General features: G+C 49.3%; 1 long non-coding RNA gene across 1 annotated transcript; it reads right to left on the bottom strand.

The window, feature by feature from the left end:
* Window positions 1-500: 500 nt before the first annotated feature.
* Window positions 501-3,059, bottom strand: LOC144229672 (uncharacterized). The gene is made up of 3 exons (XR_013334554.1): window positions 2,788-3,059; window positions 1,548-1,692; window positions 501-735 (listed from the first exon to the last, which is right to left on the bottom strand). It is a non-coding gene; the product is annotated as an uncharacterized LOC144229672 (long non-coding RNA).
* Window positions 3,060-4,881: the final 1,822 nt, after the last annotated feature.

Below are 4,881 nucleotides of genomic sequence, written 5' to 3'. Positions count from 1 at the left end.
AGATGTAACCCCAGGTCCTCGCAATCGCCCGCCCACAAAGCCCTGCTGGGTCTGACCCCTGACCCCTTGCTCACCCCCTTCCCTCCCAGTCCTCAGTCCCAGCCTGCTGACTTGCCTGTAGTTCCGGAACTATGCTGAGCAAACTCTCCCACAGGACCTTTGTACGTACTGTTTCCTTGCCTGGCATGCTTTTCCCTCAGGTGTCTTCTTGGCTTCTTCTTTCACTTCTCCCAGGCTTTTGCTCAGATATTATCTTACCAGAGAGGACTTTCCTGACAACCTTTTCTGAAACAGTAGTAGCCACCTGTCACTCTGTCCCCTTTCATCCTGTTTTGTCTTTCTGTATAGCACTTGTTACCTCCGGAAATGTGGTGTGTGTGTGTGTGTGTGTGTGTGTGTGTGTGTGTGTGTGTGATGGTCCAGCTTCTCCCACTAGAATATAAGCTTCCTGAAGGCAGAGATTTTTATTTTGTTTACCGCTGCAGACCCAACCTTCACACTATCTTGAGACACATGAGCATCGGTAAATACTGACCAAGTGAATATTGAAGGAATGAGAACTCCATGATCCCTAAGCTTGTGCATGTGAGCACAAGGGAGGGAGGGATGGCTTCTGTAAACCCACTCCATCAGAAGAGGCTCCGAGTGCCCGTGGTCGGTGCTGACTCACTCCACGCGTGAGAAGACCCAGCATGGGTGGGTGCCTCCTCTCGCTGACCATTTTAAGCGATGAGCCTGAAACAGCACAGCCAGCAGATGAGGGAGTGAGTTTCTGATAGCAGGTCTTACGTACTATATATGCTCAATACACGTTTGAATGAAAAGTACCAAAGACAACTCTTGATTTCAGCTCAGGTCATGATCTTGTGGCTCATGGGTTCAAGCCCCACTTCAGGCTCTGTGCTGACAATGTGGAGCCTGCTTGAGATTGTCTCTCTCTCTCTGCCTCTCCTCTGCTTATGCTCTCTCTCTCAAAACAAAGAAACTTAAAAACAAAAGGAAAGTACCAGAGACCAAAGGGGAAGAAATGGTTATGTAAAACTAGATCCCCTGAGATTTTTCTCAGTCTTCCTCAAAAGAGGGTTGGAAAGAGGATTTCACAGAGTCAGGAGCAATACAGTTGACGGCATCTTACAAGATGGCCTTTCTCCCCAGTATTTCATGTGATACTGGGAAATCACGGAAGGCTTTGTTCAATATTAATCATGGTATGTCTTGGAAGATCAGGAAGATGTTTAATGCTCTTTTCACTGTTAAATCACAAATTTTCACGAAGATAAAAGGATATTTCACTTCTTACAGAGATCTTTTAATACAAAAAGTCAGTTCTTTTTGTAAGAAAAAGACAAGTCAAATAATACAGAAGACAACAAGGAAAGAAGAATCATGATCAGTCAAGAGCTCATGCTCTGACAAACAACACAGGTAACACTGTGGTCATCACTTTTGAGGACACCTCTTGATGCGTATATACCTCGTAGATGTGTGGATTCCCCTTAACCTGAAAGGGCTCTTATTCCACGTTTTATAGAAGCTGCTTTCCTTACCCAATGCTATATTTGGAGGACACGTTTCACATCAAGGTATGTAGATCTCTGACATCACCTTCAATCGCCTTTAATGGAATAATGGTATTCCATTGTGTGTAGCCAGTTTCCTTCTGAGAGATATTTAGGTTTTCCCAACTCTTTGCTGTTGGATGAGATTGTATATACAGGTTACATGGCATGTCTCAGGCAGCTCTTGTCCCGTGGGATCCTTCTGTCACCTACGGCATTATCTTTCTGGAAATCTGTCACAACCATTGGCCAATGGTCTCCCTCCAAATGCCCCAGCCTGGAAAACATGGTCTTAATGCCCCCCGCCCCTACCCCCATAACCCAGTTCTTATGCAAAAATATTTTCTAACATTTATTTATTTTTGAGAGACAGAGACAGAGCACGAGCTGGGGAGGAGGAGAGAGAGAGGGAGACGCAGAATCTGAAGCAGGCTCCAGGCTCTGAGCTGTCAGCACAGAGGCCAACGTGGGGCTCAAGCTCATGAACCACAAGACCATGACCCAAGCTGAAGTCAGATGCTTAACCCACTGAGCCACCCAGGCATCCCCCAAACCCCGTTCTTAATATCAACCAAATAGGATCTATTTGGTTCATCTACCATGAGTGGTGATAATTTTTTTAGAAAAATTCAGAGATGCTTTTATGCTGTATTTGGCATGGATTGTTTCTGCCTCTCTGAATCCCTCCTGTCATTTTCTGATGACAGCAGTTCATGGAGAATCACCCTCTCCTGCCAGATACAGTTTTAGTGGACCTGAGTGTGGGGGCAGCTGGTCATTAAAACCCTGTGTGTGGTTCCCTAAAAAAGCCACCTTCTACTTCCCACTCCCTTTGCCTTCCCACTCCCCCACCCCACCCCCAGCTCCCAGGTCACGGGTCTGGAAGCTACTGGCTTTGGTGTGAGAGCCCCTCCCAAGACTGGCCCATCTTGAGCAGAGATGCCAGAGAACCTTCAGGAAGGGGTGTGTGTTCTCCCAGTGGCTCTAAATATCTCCTTTCCTTTGTTTCCGGGGCACGGGAGGCAAAAAGGCTTGAGATAACAGACTTCAGTGGTATGTGGGGTTGTCTTCGTTTCTTATTTTCTCGTGTCGTCCCATCATTGAACTTGGCAGGGTGGCCTCTCTTCACTAAACCCTGTTGCCTCATTATCATTAACCTGTTGGACAGCTGAGGGCACAGAAGAACTCAGAGGCTACGTGACCTCCCCTCCCCGCCCCCCAGGATCACCTGGCAATGCCTGAGCCCTGGGACGCAGGCTTCTGATGGTGGGCGCTGTCCTTGGCAGAGGGGAGGTGGTTCAGGTTACGGAACCAGGTCACATCTGGGGGCTGGGCTGCTCTTCTGCTTCTCCATTCATGGTCAAAAGAGCCACGGAAGGATGTGGTGAGGAATCCTGGTGGTCTCGTTTCAGAAGGTCTCTGGTCGCAGAGTCTGGAGATGGGTGGTGACATCTTCCCTAGGTCTGTGACCAGTCCTAGGTGGGGAGCTGGAGAGTTCACTGTGACCCTCCACGGCCAACACTAGACACCAAAGCGTATCAGCTGATCCAGCGCCAGGGAGAGAGAGGCGGGGGCGGGCAGGAAGTCCACTCCGCACCAGGCCTGTGCGGGCACGTTCACGTGTGCTGTTTCACTTATTGTCCATGCCTGCGACTCCAACTCCCCTCCTCGTTCACATTGAGGAAATGGGATACTCAGAGCTGCTGGATGGAAAGTAACCATGATGTGATGAGATGGGCTTTAATTCGTGCGTCTTGATTTCAGAGTTCAGCTCTTTCCCCGTGACCACACTGCCCTCAGTGACACCCCAGGGCAGCCTAATTTTGCAATAAATCTCTTTGGATGCAGACGCCTTCCCACGAAGGGGTGCTGGTCAATCTCACAAGGACTCATCAGCGCCATGTGCTTCCTTTACCGGCTGACGTGTCATCTGAGGAGAACAATGTCAGAAGTTGGTGTTTTTCTCGAAAAACTCTTGGTGAGCCTCCCTCCAGACTGCAGTTGGCTCAGGGGCACCATTTTGGCTGCAATCCTGCAGAGTTTCATTTTCACTTTTGTATTGAAAAATCGAAATCTGGGGAATTAGAGCCTTTCCATATTGATTTTTCAGGGGCAAGTGAAAATTACATTCTGTACAGGACCAAGAAAGTGCCACCTTGCACGGTGACAGAACTGACGTTGGCGTGACGTGCGGGAAGGGGCGCGATGGGGCACACAGATGCTGTCTCTGTGTCATCTTTCAGAGCGGCAAAGCAGCAACTAATTTTGGATCCACGTAAAATGACTTCTGGAAGTAAAATGTTATCTTGTTTTGTTTTCTGTTGGAAGGAAAGTTGAAGAAAGAGACCTAGGAGAGAAGAAAGAACTTTGGAAACGAGGAGTCGCTGGCGTCTCCTTTCAGCGGGTGGGGGGCAGAGGGGGTCACACCTCTACTCACCCCCTCCCTCCAAGCCTGTTACTTTGGGGAGTATGAGGAAAGCCAACCAGAGTTTGGTTCATCCATCCACTTTGAGGCCCAGTGTGTTCGGGGCTCAGATCTAACTCTGCCACCTACCACCTGGATGCCCTTTGGCAAATTGCCTAATTTCCTGAGCCTCAGTTTTGTCATCCGTGAATTGGGGGTAATAATAAAACTACAGCTTAAGGTTGCAGTGAGGACTGGCTGTGTATCAGTGGACAGCCATCCATGGAAAGCCTCTGGATTTACTGAGACAGGTGTCTGTTGTGTGCATTGACCTTCTCCTGTTTCTTTTAAGTTTATTTATTTTGAGACAGAGAGTGCAAATCAGAGAGGGGCAGAGAGAGGGGGACAGAGGATCTGAAGCAGGTTGTACGCTATCAGCCCAGAGCCCAAAGTGAGGCTCGAACCCGGGAATCATGAAATCACGACCTGAGCCAGTCAAAATGCTTAACCGGCTGAGCCACCCAGGCGCTCCCTCCCATTTCTTAGCTGGGCTCATCCCCCAAGGAGTTTGAGTGTCACAGGCAGCAGGGCGCCTGGTGCAGGTGGACTATTCGAGGTGCACACAGCCCCTGGGAGTTTAGTGCCCTTCTTCTGTTCCATGGGCGTAAATGCTTCATGGTCGGTTATGAGTTATCCCCCTGCAAAGCCGCCCTCTGGCAAAAGCCATTAATATCCAGAAGCAGTTTGTTCTTTTCTTCTTTGCCTCCTTCTCCCTCCCACCCTCCTGAGCACCTGTGCAATGTCCTATCTCCCCTTTTCCGTGTGCAGGCCGGCTGTTGGCATCAGCCATGGCACCCGCAAACGTTTCGGCCTTGGCGTGAGGGGACCAGGTCTGCTTTGAAGATGAAAAGCCCTTGG

This window comes from Crocuta crocuta, unplaced genomic scaffold (assembly GCF_008692635.1).
Source record: "Crocuta crocuta isolate KB4526 unplaced genomic scaffold, BGI_CrCroc_1.0 scaffold243, whole genome shotgun sequence".
Lineage (NCBI taxonomy): Eukaryota > Metazoa > Chordata > Mammalia > Carnivora > Hyaenidae > Crocuta > Crocuta crocuta.
This window is presented reverse-complemented; position numbering and strand designations above follow the sequence as displayed.